The 23,289-nt window shown below is 35.0% G+C and overlaps 1 protein-coding gene and 1 long non-coding RNA gene across 3 annotated transcripts in view; one reads left to right on the top strand and one right to left on the bottom strand.

The window, feature by feature from the left end:
• Positions 1–23,289, top strand: part of GPM6A (glycoprotein M6A) — a 507,062-nt gene that overhangs the window by 302,428 nt on the left and 181,345 nt on the right. The window lies entirely within an intron of this gene.
• Positions 9,023–11,734, bottom strand: LOC103104134 (uncharacterized). The gene is made up of 2 exons (XR_468618.3): positions 11,365–11,734; positions 9,023–9,314 (listed from the first exon to the last, which is right to left on the bottom strand). It is a non-coding gene; the product is annotated as an uncharacterized LOC103104134 (long non-coding RNA).

The raw sequence follows: 23,289 nt of genomic DNA, 5'->3' as shown, positions 1-23,289 counted from the left end.
GCAAGGTGAAGATTACTTTTACAGAATAAGGGATTTAGAGTATGAGTTGAAAGGTAGGATTAGTTGGGGGTTTTTCCTTAAATATTGTTAATTCAATTTTTGGCTTGGTAGATGGAGTATAGCAAAAGATGTCCTTCTAAGGATGTACTATTAGCAACTATTAGATTATTTCTATGGTTAATTCAGGTACATCAAACTGGGACTGGGACTAGGCATAATAAAAGCAGTTTCTTAGGATCAACATCAGTTATATATTTATAAATGTCCCTATTTTTAATGCCAGAAAAATCCAATATATATATATATATATATATATAAACATACACTCACATCCACACACATATAATGTTTAGTCAAACTACAGCAAGGACTCAAAGCTGATAAAAGACACTTAATGGATGAGGAGGGCAGGACTATGATTTTTCAGACTTTGTTTATAAATTACCTTATCATGGCATTGTCCTTGCATTTCCCTGGGCCTGAGCCTTAGTTTCCTCATTTCTATAAAGGGAGGATTGGGCAAGATAAAGGTTGAGGATGGTTCTTCTTCCTTTCTTCCCTTACTACAAATGTCTGTGATTCTATCTTTTCCCTGAACTTTTTTTAATATCCTAACCTTTCACCTTAGAATCAATATTGAATATTAGTTTGCAATGCAGAAGAGCAGTAAAGTTGAGGCAATTGCCCAAAGTCACTCAACTAAGAAATGTCTAAGGTCAGACTTGAACCTAAGACCTCCACCCCTACCCCATCATGAGGCCTGGCTCTCTCTCCACTGAGCTACCTATTTGCCCCTTTCTCCCTAATCTGTACACTTCCAGGCTCCTCTCACTTTCATCTAGCCTATACATTGCTATTAGACTAATATTCCAAAAAAGCCCAACCATTTTTAACATGCCACTCTAGTATTTAAAAGAAAAAAAAAGTATTGAATACTTTTAACTATAGGACTACATTTATATTCCTTAGGCTGGTAGTTAAGGAATTCCATAAATGGGCTCTATTCCACTTTTCAAACCTTCTTTCTTTTTTTTTTTTAAGTTTTTTTTAAAATATATTTTATTTGATCATTTCCAAGCATTATTCATTAAAGACATAGATCATTTTCTTTTCCTGGGTAGATCCTCTGGGCATTACATGTTTTCTTGATTTGAACCCATTGCTTTGTTGATAATATTTGCATTGGAGTGTTCATTTAAAGTCTCTCCTCTGTCATGTCCCCTCAACCGCTGTATTCAGGCAGTTGCTTTTCCTCGGTGTTTCCACTCCCATAGTTTATCCTTTGCTTATGAATAGTGTTTTTTTCTCCTAGATCCCTGCAAATTGTTCAGGGACATTACACCACCACTAATGGAGACGTCCATTACGTTCGATTATACCACAGTGTATTAGTCTCTGTGTACAATGTTCTCCTGGTTCTGCTCTTCTCGCTCTGCATCACTTCCTGGAGGTTGTTCCAGTCTCCATGGAACTCCTCCACTTTATTATTCCTTTTAGCACAATAGTATTCCATCAAAACCTTCTTTCTAGCTACACCTGAATTGATAGGTTCTACTCTTCACAATAGTATGTTGGCCTTTCTACTATCTGATTCAAGATGGATTTTCAAGCCTTTGCAAATGTTTTTTCTTGGCCTGAGATTGTTCAGTTTTATTTTACTGATTCACATTCTCATGTATCCTAGCACAAATACTATTTTCCCTACAAATACTTCCTGGATCTCAACTCACACATATATCATCCCTCTCCTCTTCTCTTTTCAGGCACTTGAACACATATAGGTAATCAATGATTTATATATATATATATATATATATATATATATATATATATATATATATATATATACACATATATATATGTATATATGGGATTTAACTATATTTCCCACTTAAGAACTATTAACTGATAATGGAAAATGGATACCTTCTCTTCCTCCTTCTTTTCTTGATATTTACCTTCCCTCAACTAGGTGCTTCTTTTTTTAAATTTGAAAATATTGAATTTAATAGAAAATATATTACAATGCAAATAAGTCAATTTATCCATTAGCTTAAAACAGAATTTTACTAATCACATAAAAGGTAAAATTGAAATTCAAGTAGAAAACACAGTTTTTAAAAATTCTGTCACAGGCACTTGAATCAGACTCTTAAGATTTTTTTCACCCCAAATGGAGCCAGCAGCAGCTTTTCATAGGCATATAAAAGATTATACAGTAGGAAGGCTACAGAAAGAGTGGAGTGAAGGTGTAGCAGTCCTATAGTGGAGTGAACAATGGGGGAAGTTCCCATTATCTGGAAGGGGAACAGTGGCATGAAATGTTCTAGGAAAGACTGAATTTTATGAAAGGATGCTAATTTTGGCAAACATATCTGTGGTATAAGACTGGTTATCCCTAATGGACAAAGATCCTAGAGGGCTGGGAAAATAACTGATCTTTTGTGTAGCTCTCAGTACTCAACTAGGTACTTCTTGAACCATTTCCTTTCTTACCACACTTGCTCCCGTTCACTTTATCTATTATGTACCAGGCAGTGGGGAAGATATTAGGAATATAGAGATAAAAATGAAGCTATGCCTATCTTCAAATAGTTTCCATTCTACTGGCTTCTTACCTAGTCTTCCATCCCTAGGATGGAGAATACTCGCATTTTAATGTTACTTAGCTGGTTTATTTGTGTCTGTGCTGTATTCTTAAACTATAAGTCCCTGGAGAATAGGGACAAGTAGGTCTTGCATTTCCTTTGAAGCCTGCTTAGCTGTTAGTAGCTGAAGGATACATCCTAGATACTTAATTAATAGGTACTGTATGAAACATTCTCTTGACCTCTTCCATTAGCTCCCAGAACAACTGCTCTCCTCTATAGACAGCTTTCACAATGATTCACAATTAACTTCAGCAGATGGTAAGCCAGACACTATCACAGTGAGACCTGGGCTATCATGTTCCTTCTTTAAACTCCTACCCTCTACAGGAAACATTTCACCAAACCCCTTTAAATGTTAATATCTTCCCTCTAAGGTTAACTGCATTCTGTGCTGTTTATATTGTCCTGTTGATACATAGTTGTTGCATGACATCTCCACCATTCCATTATGAGCTCCTATAAGGCAAGGACTGTTTTACCTGTCTTCAACTCCCTAGCACTTAACACCGTGCCTGGCACATTATTATTATTTAATAAAAGCTTGTGGATTTGATTTGGTTGTCCTTTCATCCTACCTAGCCACAAGAAGTTCGTGAAGCAGCAAGGTTATTGGTGCTCTATTTTTCAGAGATCTGCCAAATTCCTTTGCATCATCACAAAGATCATGCTGCATTTTCATAGTGCACATCTTGATTTGGCAGAAATTTTCAGTTATAAATGTCAAAAGTAGCCTGTGAGGGATCAGTGCCTGGGAAGTACTTGGGGGTTATGTTGTTTCAAGGTGTATTTTTCTCTAGACACCAAAACATAAAACAGGCTCCCATCGGCATTTCCTTCCTGGACCCTAATGATCACATTCCTAAAATTGGCTTTATTGTCTGATACACATTTGTTTTTACTGAATGAACAGATTTTTAAAAGTGATTTGGAGATTATTCCAAAAAGAAATCCTGCCCTACATTTTCCATCCACAGGACTGAGTCTTAGTTGGAAAAATCCTGAGCTAATTATAAGTAACATTTTTTTAAATCAGCCAAGTTATTAGCCTCTTATACCTTCTCTCCTAGGCTCTTTGACAGTAATCCTCTAACTTGTTGAAGCAGATATCCAGATTCTTCAGGATATCCCTGGTCCTTTTTTCAAAAAATTGATGACATTCCTCATCTTTAAAAAAATATATACTTTTGGGGACAGCTGGGTGGCTCAGTGGATTGAGAGCCAGGCCCAGAGATGGGAGGTCCTGGATTCAAATGTGATTTTAGACACTTCCTAGCTGGGCAAGTCACTTGCCCTTCTTCTGCCCTAGAACAAATATACAGTATTGATTCTAAGATAGAGGTATGGGTTTTAAAATAGAAATAAAAAAATATACTTTAAGTTGTCTAGCAAACCAAAGTATCTACATTTCTAGTACATGCTAATGGGCATTGATGTGTTGCCTTCTGAGGTAGCATTTATCTCTCTGGTATTTTTGGCAGAGGGTGCCTCAATCATACTTCCTAAGAAAGAACCCACAGCTCTCTATTTAGATTCAATTCACCCTGGATACTCAAGATCTACCTCAAAGACTCTTTCTAAGGCAAAACTGAGACTGTACATGCTGAGACTTGGCAAGTTACATGGACTGAGATACAGCAATTGTGTAGTCTAGGGCAGGGTAGAAAACTCTACTACCATTGATGAAAAACTATGGTCCTGTGGGAGTTATTGTCCAGCAGAAGTCTTGAGTTTTCTTATAATCCATGTAGCTTGACTTATCTCAAAATACATACTTAGGTTCCATGGAGAAGATAATTTCTATTGTTAGTAAAAAGTCGTGTTGTAAAAGTATCCTTTATAGAAAAAAAATAAAGGAGAGACAGTAAAAAGTTTTTAAAATATATAGAAAGTTGGCCGGAGACACTTCCTAGCTGTGTGACCCTGGGTAAGTCACTTAACCCCCATTGCCCAGCTCTTACCACTCTTCTCCCTTGGAACCAATACACAGTTTTGATTCTAAGATGGAAGGAAGGGTTTTTTAAAAATATGAGAGAAGTGAAGGGATTTCAGAAGGGGGTAAGAACAAGCTGGAAGTGTTGTTATTATATGATAGATTCCTGGTTTTGTATTTAATCCTCCATTTTTCTTGGTAAATAGAGAATTAATGTTTGTCATGTTTATAATAAAGACAGTCTAGTAGTAATTAAAATGCATCCCTCATTGTGTGTCCAAGCATGTTATGCTATAGGAAGCTGCCTTCCTGGCCTATACCTAGCTCTGACTCTTTTCGGTGACCTACTATTGGTTACATAAGTAACATAGCTTACCTGGGCTTATAGAAGCCAGGTATCCTCCCTCCCAGTCTAGTGTTTGTGGTAATGGCACAGTTTGACTCGTTAAAATAGCTGATTTTTAGTCCAGGCACCTGTATGATGTGCCCTGTGGCTGGATTGAGGTGATATAGTGTGAACAGAGAAAGGAGAGATGCAGAAGATATTTCAGTGGAAGAAATCAAAGCATTTGATTGACCAGATATTAGTGGTATCACAGAGAGAATCGCCTTGGTGATCAGGGGAATACAGTAGAGTAACCAATGAAAATAAGGAGTTTAGGGGGCTTTGATCTGAAAAGGGAAAGTATCCTAAGATAATAGACATAGAGCTTGAAGTTACTTCAGGATCCATCCATCTAATTTTGTAGATGAGGAAAAAAACCCAGAGAGGTCCTGTGGTTTACCCAGGATTATACAAAGAGTAAATGATAGAACTAGGAATCACAGTTGACTCCAAACTTGAAAGCCTTTCCACTAGCTGATATTGTCTTCTTTAGGTGAGGAAATGTGTTTTAGACAAGCTCAATTTGTAAGAGGACTGTTAAAGAAAGCTGTCCTCCAGGCAGCTGGAGATCTGGAACTCACACTCTGAGAAACGGGTCAAAGCTCCCAGGATATAATTATCAGGATAGAGGTGGTTGTTAAGCTGTGACACAATGTGAAGGGAAAATGTTAGGGAATACCTGCAATTGGACAATGAGAGGAGAAAGGTGGCTCAGGTAAGAAGATAAAGAAGTGAATACAGCAAATATATTGGAACTACTAAGGAAGTCCAGAGGCTTGAGAATGATGTTGAGCTGGGGCCAAACACATAACAAAAATGAAAAAGCAAGGAAAAAGCAAAAACTATTCAATTTGGCATTCAAATTGGACTTTCAAGAATTGGGAAGTGAAGAAATCATGTCATAGGCAAGAGATTAGTAGGTAATAGATATTGAGGAAACAAAAATTGGGGATAAGTAGTGAGAAGAAAGGAGGAAAAAGAATGTCAAGTAGACATTTTTGTGATAAAGAAAGATGGAGATGTGTAAAGGTAATGGAGAGAGGGAATCACATACCCCTTTTTTGATACCATAGCCCCAAATACTTAAAGCAATGTTGTAATCTTATACAGAAAATAACAACATTACTGAATGAATAATGATGGTAATAAGCTTAGTATATTTATAAAATTACTTCAACTACCATATCAATCTAGTTATATAAGTAAAAATGTATATAAATGTATTTTAAAATATAAGTTGAAGTATTTCACTCCACATGAAGAAATTTAAAATATTGGGTTATATAGAAAATATATCCTTCAATATCTCTTCTCACTTATTCATGGAATGGAAATCAAAAGTGACTTATTTTTCTTTTCCACTCCTAAAATAATTGTTTGAGTTAAAATTAATTAGCATGCAAATTAATGAAGGAAAAATCATACATACTGAGTTCTAAATATGAGCCATGATCTAGCCCAAGGAGGTGGGAGCCATTGTTGATATATCTCCGAAAATATCCATATAGTGTTTTACTGTAGCTCAAGTCATCTTGACAAATTTGTTTTTGGTACTTCTACTAATACAGATTGTAATTCCTCCATACATCATCATTTTATACCCCACAGCAATAGAAGGTATTTACTTAAGTGTATACCTGTGGTTTGTCCCAGTTATTTTCTTGAAGTAAGTTCTTTGAGAACAGGGACCAATCTCTTTCTTAGCTTATACCTACCACAGTGTCTGATTAACAAAATGTTTGTACAATTAAACTAAAATGGCAAAATTTGTTTTTCTTTTCCCATATATCAACCATTGAAGCTCTTCCCATTATGCTGAGATCTCATTTTCCTCTCTGGTCATCAGTTTACTCATATATCATAGGGAGACATTGGAATATGGGAAGTCTAAAAAGTAGTATATGATATTATGGTCTAAAAAGTACTATATGATATTATGGTTTAGCCACATCCATACCCAAGCAATTTACCTTCGTAGAGATATAACTATAATTTTTGTTCTAGAAGATTATTATGATTCTGATCATAGCAATAGTAATTATGTTGTGGCATATACAACCCACTATTTGTATTAATGCATTACTTTATATACCATTGTTTACTTTAGATTCTCTCTGCCATTTAGAGATAGAAATGCTCATCTTTGTTATTTTATAAGATTAAAAGCATTAAATTGTTTTTGAAAGATTGAATGCCTTTGAGGTTGCAGAAAATTTAGGTATGAAAACTGAAATGGCTGAATAAGCAGGTAAGGGAAAATATTCTTGATATAAAACTGTTTTGTTTCTGAAAGACCTGACAAGAAAATAATTTTGCACCCAAATCCAATCCATCAAAGATTATATATTTTTTTATGGACAGGGGTAGAACTGGTTTTGTGGAGGAACAAATTTGAATTTTTGTAACAGTATGGCCATACTGCTAGTTTCTTCTATGTCATGGTCCTTGTGAAGCTTTGGGACATCCTATTTTCACTTGTGATCTTTGCAAATATACTACTTACTCTTTTCCTGAACATATTTCCATTTAACAATGGAACACAGGTTGCAGAAAAATTTGGCATATATGCCATTTGCATGCCTCATTTTCTTTGCTTTTGTACTAATGATGAAATTAAATGTATTGAGAAAAGTAAAAAAATAAGAAAATATTGGATTAAGATAAATCAAATAAAAATATCAGATTTACAGTGTTAACTTTTTTTTTAAAGGAACAACAAGATGGAAAGATTAAAAAGCATTTTTTATTGTGATTAGCTAAACTATTCTGGCCATTTAAAATTAACTAAGATTTCACTTCAAACATCTTTGTTGTTCAGTCCCTTGGATTAAATCTCAGTAATGTGTTACACTCTCTATTGTCCCAGTGAATATGTTGACAGATAGTAATTGGGTCACTGCATTGAAATGCCCAGTATAAGCTCAGAATTCTCTTTGCTGGTTGGCATGACAACCATAGGGGTTGATTAAACATGCGCACAGAGGGATAGGGAACCTGTAGTTCTTAAAGGCTGTTAACCAGTAGAGCAAATTGCAAAATTTCTGTTGCTAATTGCAGAAACAGCAGATATTTCCAAGAATTGCATTTTATGTTCTTCTTATCATGTGCTTTTAATGTGTTTCTAATCAGCTGATCAAAGTGAACAAGAAAATCCACCCTGATGAAACCTACACATCAAAATATGTATCCATTAAAATTATGATTTTTATATTAAATATTGATGATAGAAACAATGAAAATTAATAATTGGGTATCCTGAGATAGGAATGAAAAGGATCCTAAAGAATGTCATACTTCAATTGCTACAAACTTTTATTTTTATATAGATGTTTCATTTTCTGAGCCATTTTGTGAAACAAATGGTAAGTGACACATACAGATGGCACATGCAGACATATTGGCACAAAGTGTTGGGCTTTTGCATAGATAGTAGTGCAAGAGCCAAATTAGGGGGGCTTTAGAAAGAAGAAATTGTTGTAAAAAGAGAAACAAAAGGTTTCTCTGATAGTACTCTATTTATACATTTCTTTGTGCCAGGTTATGAGCTACACGAAGGCAAAGATTGTATAAAGATAAACAGAAATTTCTTGGATTGGACCTGTGGTCCACTGAAAACTGTTATCATGTCTCCAGTAGAAGCCTGAAGGAATGTGATTTGGAAGGGCCTACCAATAGAGATACCCCAAACCCTACTAGTATTCTCTGTTAGTCTAATCTTCAATGATGCCAAGCATACATTCAGTCTGTCCTACTTCTAATGGGGATGGGTACAATAAATACAATTTTGTGGCAACTACTCCCTTTTGTTTGACATAGAATTATCCTCCCTTTCATTCATCTTAAAATGACTTCTCTTAAATATTAGAGATGTCATCTACTACTTGGCTTTTGGTGCTTACTCTATGTCAAAGATTTATAAATATATGAACTTCCATCATATTAATTGAGGAAGAAACCATTTTTGATAGATAGACAAAAGATAGGAAGAAATAGTTTCTGAAAAGAGAAATGCAAACTATCTTATCAATTCAGAAATTTCCTCCAAAACTACAGACATAATTCATTCATATCTGTTCATTTTGTGTTACTCTTGACTGTGCTTTTCTATAAGTGTACTAGAGGTTTTCCGTACTTTCTCTTAAGCTCATGAACTTCCCATTAGACTGGCAGCCTATCTATCATCTCTCTCTTCTCAATGATACCAGCCTGTCTTCTCTTTTTATTGTACACTTGCTTGTTGGCATCTTTTGTTCCTTTTCTTCAGAGTTCTTCATTGATTCTATGTTATTGCTTGTTCTCAAATACCAGAAGCCTTTCCAGTTTCCTCTGGGCAATATTTATTTTTTATCTGTAAGGGATAAAATTTAGGGTAAAATCTAAAGTTCACAATCATTCAAAGAGTATAATATTTTATTTCTTTCTTGCACATTGAAACATTGGCAAAGCATTAGTATCAAAAACAGGGGTCTTTGTTTTTAATAGAAACAGGTTCATTAAAGGAACTTTGTTATATCTTGAAGGCAATCTGGTATGCTCTCCTTTTTCTGTTCAACAGTGTGCCCAGTAATTGTCATTACTTCTTTTGGGCAACCTATACAGTAAGCTGTCAATAACAACATAAACATATTTCATATCATTTACTAATAATAATTGGATCACTGATCTAAAGCTAGAAGAGACCCTAGAAGCCCAATTCCCAAAAGATAAATGTGAATTAAAACAATTCTAAGTAGTCATCTTATAATCAAATTGGCAAAATAGTCAGGGTTGGAGAAGCTTTGGGAAGTCAGCCACAGTAATACAATATTGGCAAGAAAAAAATAAATAATGTATATGGGGAACATTGATGGCATTTTAAAAAACTTAAAACCCTTACCTTTGGTCTTGGAATCAATAATGTGTATTGGCTCCAAAGCAGAAGAGTGGTAAGGGCTAGGCAATGGGGGTCAAGTGACTTGCCCAGAGTCACACAGCTGGAAAGTATCTGAGGTCAGATTTGATCCCAGGACCTCCTGTCTCTAGGCCTCACTCTTAATTCACTGAGCCACTCGGGTGCCCCCTTGATGGCATTTTTGATCAAACAGACATTTCAATGAGGGAACATATTTCTTTTGTCTGTTATATAATAGATGTTCAATAAATGTTTGTTGGCTACTCTCAATACAAAGAGTAAAATGTTACATATGCTTCCCTCAGTGTTTAGCTATACTCTAGCAACAGCTAAAAATATTTGACAGAAATGAATCTTCTGAATATTATTTTAAAAAGATAATTAAAATGTCAATATCATTTTAGCTAGAGAATTTACTGATATGTGATAAAGACTGAGGGAGGTCATAGACAGGAATATCCCATTTACCTGCAAATATCTATAGTAGCACTTTTTTTGTGGCAGCAAAGAACTAGAAAGAAATAAATGGCCCTTAATTGGGTAAAGGTTAAACAAATTGAACTACACAAATGTGATGGCATATTATTTGCCATAAAAGAAACATCACATATAAAGGATTCAATGAGGCATGGAGAAGTGAACAATAACTAAGTAATTGCCAGGAACAAAACCAACAAAAATTCCGAAGCTAATCCCTATATTATTATGGTGATCAAGAATTTACTCTAGAAAACATTTGATAGATTGCACATCCTCTTGGTGAATGACTGAGTGTTGAATATTGTCAGATTTCATTGTCATATTGATTGGTTTTTTGGAACTGTTTTTTTTCCCCTTTGTTGATGTTGTTATTGTTATTTCAAGGGACAGCTATGAAATAAACTATGAAAAATAAAATATACCCATATACTTTCTGTTTCATGCACATGTATTATTCTGAGGTTTCATCATGACATGGATATGATTAATAAAGACCATGCCAATGAAACGCAGTTTCATATTTCCTACAAATATGAAAGTTGAGTGGGGTCCTGGCAAACAGACTTTGTCTATTCTCCAAGCACCAGGCTAGCTAGATATAGAGAAGCTCATCATCAGAAATGTATCCACCAGAGTGACAAATTTTTAAGCCATGCACACCAATCCAAGAGACAAGAATTATTCAGTAACAGAAAGTACTATTGCTACCATGGGAGAAAACTCCTGCCAAAGGAGATGGCTTTATAGAAGAATCCAACTATATTTATCTCTGCTTATGCATTAAGCTGAGATTGGTACAACTTTGGATGTACTTCTTTATTTTCTGTTTGTTTTAACAAAATCAATATAAAGTAAACCTTTTTCATTTTAGGGAGATTCTTCTCTTTTCTAAAAAGGAAACTATCACATTATATGAATCATTGTTCCCAAGAGTTGATGAAGAAGACATTTTTGGTCCACTGCTGTTTGATAGGGTGGAGATGGTGGTTGCAGTAAAAGTACATTAAAGAATAAGAATAATACTTACATGGCCCTTTGATGATTCCAAAGATCTATACAAATTTGATCTCATTGTATCCTCAAAACATCCTTGGGAAGTGAATACTCTTATTTCCCCCTTTTTTTGAAGATGAGGAAAGTGAGAAATGTTTCACTAAGATATTATTACAAGTTTTGCTACTGTTTAGTTTTAGTTCTCATAGGCAGTGTTTTTTTTAGTGATGTTTCTTGAATCAAATCCAGATTTTTCAGCAACTGTATGATTCACAGGTGCCTTTTCTTTAGTGAGAGAGAGGTTTAGTGTTCATTTTCTGTAGCTCATATCTTAGTTCACATGTGATTTTTGAACATTTGAGGAAAATTTGGGGCATGAAGGAAGTTGCATAATGATGTAATAATAATTCAAAAGATGTAATAGAGGTAATGGGTGGTAGCAGTAGGACTGGGCAGTTAAAACAAAGTGATGATATATTAAATTTCCAAGCTGAATTGGGTATATAATTTGTTTGGGGGATCTTCATATTTGAGTCAAATTATGTTTGGAGCTTGGTTGGCTGAAGATCCTATTTTATGGCAAAAATCCTGAATAAAAGGCTGCTAAGTTTCTATTGTAAGAAGAAAACCCTGAACTACTGAGGGTGGTGATAACATTTATTTGCTGTGAAATGCTAAGGAAAACTTCTGTTTACAAGTATAGTAGTTGTTTTTCTCCTTCTACATTTTCCTCCCCTTTCAGTTCTTTTTCTCTTCCTTCTTTTTCTTTCTCACTCCATCCTTTCTTTTCTTTCCTTATCCTTCTTTATTGTCCTTATGTCTTCTCTCCTCTTGTTTCCCACCTTTTCCCCTTTCTTCCTTTTTTCCTCTCTCTTCCCTGTCAGCTTTTCTATTTCCTCTCTTTTTCTTTCCTCTGCCTCCCTGCCCCACCATTCTCCTCCTAGACCCCAGGAAATGACATGAGGGAAAGTCCTGACATTTTCAGAGCATTTTCTGAATAGGTCTTAAAGAAAATCTCAACTTATTACTTATGCCTTCATTAACCTGTTGTTAAATTTGACATTTAATGTGCCTAACCGGCTTGCAAAAATGTGTTTCTGCTGCCTTTGCACATCCAGGCTTCTACTTCCCTTTCCTATTTCCCCATTCTATTCTTCTAAAATGTTTGCAGAGAGAAGGTATTATTTTCATGGCCTCTCTTTTTCTCTCTACTATGTGACCATAGGAAAAAAAGCTTTACCTCTCTATTCCCTAGTCTGCTAGTCTTTTCTACCCCAACACTTTAGACAGCTCCATTTCTACTTATATTTTGTTTCCTTTCATTGCCATCCTCCCTTCCCCCATTAATGCATAACACATGTTAATGAACATCTTCAAAAGAACAAAAGGAGCCTAGGGACAGAGTGGGAGTGAGGAAGGGGGGGGAGATGGAAGATAAACTGAAGGAGAGGGAGGGGGAAGAGGCAAACAAGAAAGAAAAGTGAGCATGGGGACCTATAGTAAAAGGGAAGGATGAAAGATAGGAAGGGAACAATGTTAAATTTCTTAGTTTATTAAAAGCAATTACTTTAAATAGGCACATTATGCTATATCTGAATGTTTTTAAGAATGACTTCTAAAGAGTTTTTGTTTGTTTGGTTTTTCCATCTCCACCTGGAAAGAGTATTCTCCTTTGAGTTCATTCTTGAACATGAAAATGGGATGTTTTGATTGATGTTTAGTAGTTTCTAGGTCATGTTTTTTGATTGTCTACATGGAATGAAATGAGATGATGCATAAAGAATGTTTTGTTGACTTTAAAGCATTTTAATAATGTCATATGGTGGTGGTCTTTTTGGTGATTTTTTCAACAGAGTTGCCACCCAGCAAGGTGACCCTGTTGCAATCTTGGATTTGGGAGTTTGTCCAAAGGCTAGGCTCAACATGAATTAATGGAATTGATTTTGCCCTCCTGTTGCAATGGTTTGACCAGGCACACTGGGTGGAGATCATGATTATGGAAGGATATTCCACAGGCCTGGAGGATGGGAGAATGAGCTTTTTCCCTGAGAGCTAAGTAGATGCTGGGCATATTCACATATGATATTCACAGCTCTGAAACCTGCCTGACTTTGTCCAAGACACTTCATCTCTTACAAGACTCAGATTTTGCAATGGTTAACTGAGGGATTTAAACTATGAGGTCTATCCTAGTCTAATGTCTATCAGTGTAGTGCTTAGAGAGTTGGAATGTCTGCCTTAAATTCTACAACTATAAAATGGAAGTAGTAATAAATCATCTACCTCTCAGGATTTTTGTGAGGATCAAATGAGATAAAATTTTGAAGTATTATTATTTCCTTCCTTCCTTCCTTCCTTCCTTCCTTCCTTCCTTCCTTCCTTCCTTCCTTCCTTCCTTCCTTCCTTCCTTCCTTCCTTCCTTCCTTCCTTCCTTCCTTCCTTCCTTCCTTCCTTCCTTCCATTTCTGGTATGTGGGATAACATAATCATGAAACAAAGGGTACAGTGTCCTAGGTATTTTTGGTTATAAGTACATCTGTTTATGAATTAGACCTTCTGGTTTCATGGAAGATAACAGTTAAATGAAATAAATGAAATACATATATTTAGCATGTATAAAATATTTGCTTATATATGAGACAACTATATTTCATATACTATTTTATATATAGTATGCATTTTACACATCAAATAAATGTCTTATGTATATACACATTCATTTAGGTTGAAGCTGATTTGGTGGGTTTAGGGCTTAGGTAAGGGAAATTTGACTTAAAAATTTTATAGGAAGATTAAGTTGATGCTTGTGCACATCACAAAATAGAAAAAGGTAAAACCAGAGACAGAGAACCTTAAGGGGCTATTTTAGGAGCATAGCGATTAAGTAACCAAAATAACTGATTGTGGTAATTGAAAGAAAAGGGATTTATATGGAAACTATTAATGAAGAAAACTTATTAAGATTTGATGACTGAGTGAATTGGGGAAATTAAGGGAAATATCAGATCATTCAGGGATTTTGAGTCTAAGTAATTAGAATGATGGGTCCAACTGATAAAGATAAAGAAGTCAGAAGGGTGAACTTATCTTATAAACAAAGTAAAGAGACAACTAGCCTTTAGTCCTCAGTGGGACATCAAAATAGAAATGTAACTGGAAACTTGGAACTGGAGTTTGAAAGTACAGTCTAAGAACCCTGAGAAGTAGAGAGGGACCAAAGGGAAGGCAGAAATGGGAGATGTCTATATTACTGTTTGGGAGTTAAAGACAAGAAGAAGAGAGGTGATGTGATGAGGTAGAATGTGTGATAAGGAAAAATGATGAGTGAATTGATTTATTTCATTAAAATTGGGTGAGGTCATGAGAAATGGAAAAACTCAACTTTATTTCTCCTGGTGATGGAAAGGACTAGATTTGGAGTCAGAAAACTTAAATCCAAATGTTGGCCCTGAAACTTACATTCTGAACTTGGGCAAGTAATTTTTCAGGGTTAGATTAGAACTCTAAGGTCCATTATAGTTCTGAATTCCATAAGCCTAGAAGGAAATAGCACTGTTCCTCTCTTCTTCCCATCCTAAACATCACTAGGATTGATTAAGAATATTGAATAGTAGATGATTTCTAGGGGTGTATTGTAAGAGTTGATGAAAAGCACATACCACTTAAAGAATACATTGAAACTCTTTTTTTCTTGGATGACTGTCTAACACTTCATTTTTAGGTATACCAAGGTGAAGAGGAGTTATCAGTTCTGTCTGTTTCCAGTGGATCTGTTGAGCAAAGGATGAGCTTGGGGGAGAAGTAGAAGAATAATTATTATTTCTACCCCAGTTTCTATTTCAGTAGTGAAGGAATTAGGAATTCTGACCATTTATGGAAGCTATGATGCTTATTCAAGATTGCTTATCTTTTAATTTAAGCAAAAGTCCATATGAATTAAATGGAATATTTTCCAGTGAAGAATTGGTCATGAAGTAATGCTTGTTTATACATTATTTTTGTGAAATGATCTCAATATACTTCTCAAATGTAAATTAGAAATACTAGCATTTCCAGGTGCAATTTGTTTTTGTTCAACCTACTTGATCACAAGAACACCAAAGTGAATGCCTTTTTTAAAGGTATTTGTTCAACAAACCATTCTCTTTAGGGCAAACAGAGAAAATCCTTTAATGACCTCACATTGTTCAGAACCAGAAATACCAATGAAGAAAACCAGGAGCAGGTATTTATTTTTCCATTTGCTTAATCATGTCGTTTCTACTCTTAACCTATCAGTAATGTGGTTTGCTGAATTCAGGCAGGAGGAAGGTGTTTAGTAAGTGTTTTTCACAGGTGTTTCCAGGTTCTCCCAGTTGCTACTGATATCACCTATATTACATTACCCTCTATCTGCTCTGAATTTAACTTTGTATATATTGAACTTGTAAGTTGTATGGGTCTACATGTATGTATGGGTCTCTTTAGCTATATCTTAAAGGGAAGCATAAATAGATATCTCTAGAATCCTCTACCTACCCTTAATCAGTGGAGACTAATTCTTTCCAGGTAGGAAGGAGGAAATTGGGGCCATGAGGCAGGGTACTCTGTTCTCCTTAGAGAGGGAGTATCTGGCTAGAATTGTATATTTCAGCCCCTTTAAGAGGTTTTTTGTTCTCAAGAAATGATTTTTTATGTTCAAGCTACCCTCCTGATTTCTATCCCTCAGTGGTGGAGGGTTCAGTGCTTTCTCAGAAAGCTTGACTTTGTTCACAGCAAATGCCAGTTACACAGATACTGTCACACAGTGGATAGTGAATAAACTTTTTCCCCAAATCAATAGCAATGAAATCATATTATATAATAGACAATATATAGAATAAATCAATGAGATATGAGAGAGAGAGAGACAAACACACAGAAACAGACAGAGGGAAAGAAATTCTCTTGGTTGCTTTATTCTTTACACAGACTTTGATGATGGATCTCACTGAACCAATAAGGAGAATCTTATGCAGATGTCAAGCTTGGGCTTAGGGTTATGTGTATTTATATATGACTCATTAAAAAGGATGCTCCTTGAAGGAAGTTTTTGATTTTTTTTCCAAGATGAAAAGCACAATAACTACCATGTTTGTTATTGAGCCATTTTTGAGTCATGTCCAACTCTGTGGCCCCATTTGGGATTTTCTTGGTAAAGATACTATAGTGGTTTGCTATTTCCTTCTACGGCTCATTTAACAGATGCAGAAACTGAGGCAAATAGTATTAAGTGACTTGTTCAGAATTATACCGTAAATCTCTGAGGCCAGTTTTGAGCTCAGGAAGAGGAGTTTTCATGACTCTCCACCTGGTGCTCTTTTCACTGTACCACCTCACTGCCCAAACTGGCACATAGAAAGTGCTTAACATATGCTTTTTGACTCTATTCTTTTTGTTTGTTTCTTCATTTGTAAAATAGAGATAACAGTTATTTTTACTACTTATTGAAACACACTCTAAGTCTTAAGGTAATGTGGGTTAATGCATATTATGAGGAAAGTATTTGGTTAATAGATGATTTATTTTTTTCCCCTCTTTATCTCCCTGGAAGGATGATAAAGTACTTTGCTCACAATGGATATACAATACACTTGTATGTATAAATAGGGGTTTCTTTTGGGCTAGCTGTGTTACTCAATAATAGCAATGACTTCATTTACTGGTATAGATTGGCAACTGGTCTATTACTTACCATTTATAGAGGTGTTAGAGGTACTGACAGGTTTATTAGGGATTAGCCTCTAGTTACATAGCTAGTGGCAGGACTTGAACCCATCTTCTTTTTAAAAAATTTTTATTTAGTCAATTTAGAACATTATTTCTTTGTTACAAGAATTGTATTCTATCCCTCCCTCCGCTACCCCCACCCTTTCCGTAGACTACATGCAATTCCACTGGGTATTACATGTGTCCTTGATCAGAACCTATTTCCATGTTGGTGTTTGCATCAGATGAGGATGTTCATTTAGAGTCTACATCCCCAGCCATATCCCCTGGAACTCATGTAATCAAGTTGTTTTTCTTCTGTGTTTCTGCTCCCACAGTTTTTTCCTCTGAATGTGGATAGCATTTTTTTCTCATAGCTCCCTCCAAGTTTGAACCCATCTTGTTACCCCAAAGGTTAGCTTTCTATCTGCCATTTCAAAATGGCTCATTATATGTAAAGGTGCTTTAGTGATATTGTTACTAATGGCCTTATCTGAACTACTTCAAGATATGCAGGTTGAGATGCACCAACTGATTTTCCTATGAGCTCATTGTTTCCAAAGACCCCTGCTACTTTATTATAGATCATAGATTTTTGACACACAAGACAAAAATGAAAGCCTCCTATCTATATTTCCAGAATTCGTCCGTGTTGTCAGCTTAGACAATGACATTTAGTATAAATGACATTTCCCTTATCTTTCTTGGCTGTTGCTATCTTGATTTATGAAATTCACTTCTCCTTCTGGACTTGCCAAAATGATAAGATTTTCAAAAAATTATGAGCATATAAAAATGTTACAGTCTTTTATTCTTTTGGTTTAGCTTTGTAAGTAGTCATGGTAGGGCTCATCTTAATGAGAACACTAATAAAAGTTATTAAAGTTATGCCAATATGCATTAAAGTTATGGACAATAACACTAGCCTAGGATCCACCATTAATATTACCTACCTTCTCCCTGTGGTAAGGATCAGGTGCCATGCCTTTTCAGGGAGTGTACACTGATGTCTGGTATAATATATTTAATTCATTTACTACTATGAGCTGATTACCATCGTAGTTGTCTTTTTTTAAGTTTAGTTGGTGCCCTTAAAGGAATTATTTCCTTGTATAGAGAATAAGAGATGGACAAAGTCAATTAAATACAAAGTATTTTGGGATGTATAGCTTGGCTTGGTGTACAGTGTAACATACCAAGGTAGAACTATTTGTCTTGTTATACAAATAAAATGTTATTGGAATCAGAACAGGTAGAGCTACTTGTAATAAGGATAATTTGGAAAGATTTTCTGTAGGACATTCCATTTGAACTTGAACTTGACAGAGGAGGGTTAAGATTTTAAAAGGCAATAATCTCTGGGTGTTAGGAGGGAAATTCCCAAAGAATTAAAAAAGAGTCAATATGGAAAAGTAATTAGTCTAATTTGACTGGAAAGAAGCTAATTTATGTACATATAGAATGAGAGAGGACTCTCTGACAGTACTTTGGGCCAGAATGTGTGTAGTCTTGAAACTGGACTTTATGTAAGGGTGGAGGGAGAAGGGGACTCATATATTTCTGGGCAAGAGAAGAACATGGTTAAATGAGTGTTTGGGGAATAGTAATCTGACAGCAATATGTGTGATAGATCTATTGGAAAGGAGACGGCTTGGTGACTAGAAGTCCAAAAGGATGGAAGTTGAAATGGTCTAGGGAAGATGGCCGAAACTAGGGTAGTGAAAGGAGCAGTAGAAATGTAAGTTAATAGAATACAGATCTTAGAAGGATGAAACTTTATAAATCACCAAGTTAGAAACATTACAGCAGAAAGAGTGTCCATATTTTATTTTTTATGAATGGAAGATTCTCTGATCATCATAACTGGGAGTTCATTGCTCCATTGCTTGGGACTATCTTTAGCATTTCCAAATGATTCAGAGACGTACTTGCTGCATATATTATTTGTTATATATAATATATGTGCTATATATATATATGTATATATATATATATATATAATCTCTCCATGTTTTCCAACAGCAGTCAATCAATAAGCATTTATTAAATTTTCCTCTGTTGGAAAGAGGGCTTGCAGAATGCTTAGAGGGGAGATAGAATCCAAAGTTGAGAGAAGATGGATATTTCATTAGGTGGAGTTGCAAAGAATATGCATTCTAGTTATGAATGATAACCAGAACAAATGTGTAGCAGAGAACAAGATTGAAATTGAGGAAGAGAGAGTTCCAAGTGTTGGCTGAATTGTTAGAATGTAGAAAAGGAATAGTGTACAGTAGGAATGAAAAAATAGGTTGGAACCATTTTGCGAAGGGCTTTATGTGACAATCTAGGGAATTTTTACATTAACCTCAAAGCAAAGGGATGATGCTGATATTTTTGAGAAGGGGAATGAATGATATGGTCAGCCTTGTGTATTAAGAAACTAATGTTAACAGGTTGTGTAAAGAATTATTGGAGAAAGGAGGGAACTTGGAGCTATAGAGATTACTCAGGAGACAATTACAACAAATCTGGGTTTCTATTCAGTGATCAAGTCAATAAGCATTTATTAAGTGTCTTCTATGTGCCAGGCTAAGTGCTAAGTGCTGGGGATACAGAGAAAGTAAAAAAGAGAAACAAAACAGACCAAAGAAGAGAAAGTCATTCTTTGCTTTCCTGGAGTTCACAGTGTAAAGGGGAAGAAAGACAACATGCATATATGCATGACACAAATAGAGGATAGTGGAGATAATCTACCATTAAGTGTGATCTGGAAAGGATTTTTGTAGAAGGTAGGGTTTTAGCAGAGACCAAGGGAAGCCAAGAATCGGAGATGAGAAGAGAGAGGAGTCTAGTGAGGGATGGCCAGTAAAAACATCAGATGGAGTGTTTTGTGTGAAGGAAACAAAGGAAGCCAAGTAAATGAGTGTCATTAGATTACATATAGGTGGAGGAAGTTAGTAAAAATTCAGAAGTCTAGAAAGTTAGGAAGGGGCCAAGTTTTCAAAAACTTTGAAAGCCATAGATAGGATTTTCTGTCTTTGCTTTGCATGCTGTGAAGGCATGCCTTTGGGAGATACCTAGTACCTCCTTCTGTAAGAAGACATTCTACATTCTCCTACCAAGTGACTGGGGACAGCCTCTTCTTTGGCTGTATAGCTGAAAAAGCAGTTTTTTGAAATCAGTAGACTAGTGCAGCCTCTCTGGCAGTATCTAAAGGACGAAGTTCCATGAGATGTCCAATAGACAATTGCAGAATAAGATCAGAAGATACTTGTCCATGTTCTTATCCACACTGTTAATATAATAGTTAACTTATTATAGGACTGCAAGCTTCTTAAGAAAAGGTACTAAATCTCATTCATCTGAGTTATTCCTCCTTAATACCCAACAAAATGTGCTACATATAGTAGATAATCAACAATGAATAAATATCATTTAGAAAAAAATGAATAGTAAGAAGTCAGTCACCTGTGCCAAATAGAAAAGGAACACAGAAGTTGGTAGTCTTAAAATTAGATGGTCATCACAAATCTTGAATTGAGAAATAACAACATGGCATATATACTACAGGTGTTTAGTCACTTTTAATTTTTTTTTGTTACATTAATATGTGACAACTATTTGGAGACTCCACTATTCTATGAAAGTGATGCATAGAAAAAAATCACCAAAAAATTGTCTTAGAAGCTTCAAGGTGCTGAATTCTCTTGTTAACACTTTGTTCCCCTTGTTGGGCTTCATGGAAATAAAACTTGATATTAATGAGAAAAAATGTGGAATAATTAGTCATCCAATATGCATTTTAATCAGGACTAGATTACTTTAAATGTGAAAGAGTTGATCTCCAAATGAATAATGGTAGAAGTGAGCTCCTATTTCCTCTCCTGGATGCATTCCAGCTGTACAGCCAAGATGGAGAATCAGTCATCCCCTCTTTTGGGACTCCACAGAGCTGGACCCCAAGTAAGTTACTGGTTTAGCACTGCTGTTTGATTTTAGTGGATCATGACATATCTTTACTTCATTAAACAGAGTAACCACAGACATAACTAAAATTACAGTGAATAAAATATAACTTTTAAAAAACTTTTTAAAAAGACATCTATAATAGATGAAAACATCACATGATTAACATAGCTTCATTTTGGTATTTCTTGTTACTCAAATTATCTGACACTTTTGTATGTATACTTTTATGTTTTTTCTTTTGTCATTCCCATTACTTTTAGTGCATATAATTTATTTTGATGGATTTTTAATTTTATACATATCAGATGTTTTTTAAAAAGCTAAAGGAGTATATTTTGACAAGCTGTATTATTCAAGGCAAAGAACACTAGGTCTGGAGTTATAGGTAAAAATCATCTTTCCTTCCAAAGACTTTATCCCAGTGAAAAATATAATGGTTAGGTCTGCATTCAGACTCCTTTAGTTCTTTCTCTCAAATTTAATGGCACTTTTCATCATGAGTCCCTTGGGATGTCTTAGATCATTGTATTGTTGAGAATAGCTAAGTCATTCACAGTTGTACATTGTACAACATTGCTGTTACTGTGTATGATGGTCTTCTGTTTCTGCTCACTTTGCATCCGTTCATGTTAAGTTTTTCCATGTTTTTCTGAATCTTCCCTACTTGTCATTTCATTTAGCACAATAGTATTTTATAAAAAATTTGCAAACAGAATTATAATACAAGAATAGATTAATCAAATAAGTTTTAATATTATTAAACTGCTACTCTTTTTGGAATATAGGTTGGACTCATTTTAAAAGTCATTGGAAAACTTATAGATTTTAATAGTTGTCATTTAAATATTCCTTTAACATTTTTCTTTGGAAAATGGGAAGAACATATGGTCATGCTTTCATAACTATAGATTTGAAGGGCATGTTTTTGAACAATAAACTTTAAAAAATCTTAGATGATTTTTTTTTTTACTAAGCCTTTTAGAAGATTAGAAATCTTTTGGAAATCTTAAACAAGTGTTCATATTAATGCAATCTAGCTTTTGTTGCAAGTTATATACTGGAATCCTCAAATCCATTTAGTTCAATGAGCATAAAGTTCTGTGGAGCAAATATTTTCCTGAATGTTTGTGTTTAGGCTTGCTTTTTGTAAACAAGGAAATCTCTGCCTTTTTGATTCGTTTACAGTGTCAGGAAATACTTAATAAGCTGTTGTGTACAGACTCTTTAGAAAGTAGTTTTTGAAACAAAAACAGGAAGTCATAAGCTTCTAACAGCTGATTAGCTTCCATTTCCTTGAAGAGAAGCTTATAAGTAGATTCTCCATTAGGCAAAATATACTCTCATTATTAAGGGAATTGTCTGTAGCAGTCTTATGAGGTAGAGACAGACTTTCTGGTATGTCCCATTTCACAGGAATTCCATGCTGATGATCCTGACACATGCACAATTCCTAAAGGGAAGTCACAGCCATTATATAATTTGCTTAAGTTACAATTCCATCCTTAAAAAAAAACCAAAAAACCTTTTTTTTTTCCATCTATCTAGGTCATGAAGGTAGAAACTTATGCAAGAATTCTTCAAAGGAGAAAACATAAATGAATATATTATTGAAAATAACAATAAAGCCACTCAACCAATTGAAATAATTATCTAGTTATTAACATGAGCAGCAATGGTTTAAATAAGTATATAAAGCCGTTAAGACCTCTATCTTAGCCTCTTTGTCCAGAAGATTTAAGTTATTATACAAGGTCTCTAAATGCAAGGAATCTATGTGACTAAGAAAGCAAAGGAAAATAAAACTTAACCCGGTCCAAAGTTATGAGGCAAAAATGTTGCATGGACTTAAAAAGACATTTTTTGAAATTCAATAGAATTTTTCTTTGGCAAATATACAGCTTTATTAAGGAAAAGAGATTGACAAGATAAAATTCATGTCTTAGAGAGAAGCAGAACCTCATTGCAAGCAACACAGAATAAATTATTGCAAAACAGTTCCTTCTTATGAAATGCTGACCCTTGTCCTGGATCCAAGGTCAGTGATTGAATGGGTTATAGGTTGAATAAGTTACAGATGCTGAGAGACTTTGTCTACACCTGACTTTTCTGGCATGGTTTTCAGTTTTGCCTTCATGAATCAGCACAGCTTAGTCTTTCAAAATCAGAGTTTCTTTTGCTCCATCTGGATCTCCCCCACTGATCAAGGTTGTGGCTAAGTCACTGTTTGGGAGCCAAGTAACATGATAAATTTTCTTTTACATGAGAAAGGCGCACATTACTTG

Source organism: Monodelphis domestica, chromosome 6 (genome assembly GCF_027887165.1).
Source record: "Monodelphis domestica isolate mMonDom1 chromosome 6, mMonDom1.pri, whole genome shotgun sequence".
Classification (NCBI taxonomy): domain Eukaryota; kingdom Metazoa; phylum Chordata; class Mammalia; order Didelphimorphia; family Didelphidae; genus Monodelphis; species Monodelphis domestica.
This window is presented reverse-complemented; position numbering and strand designations above follow the sequence as displayed.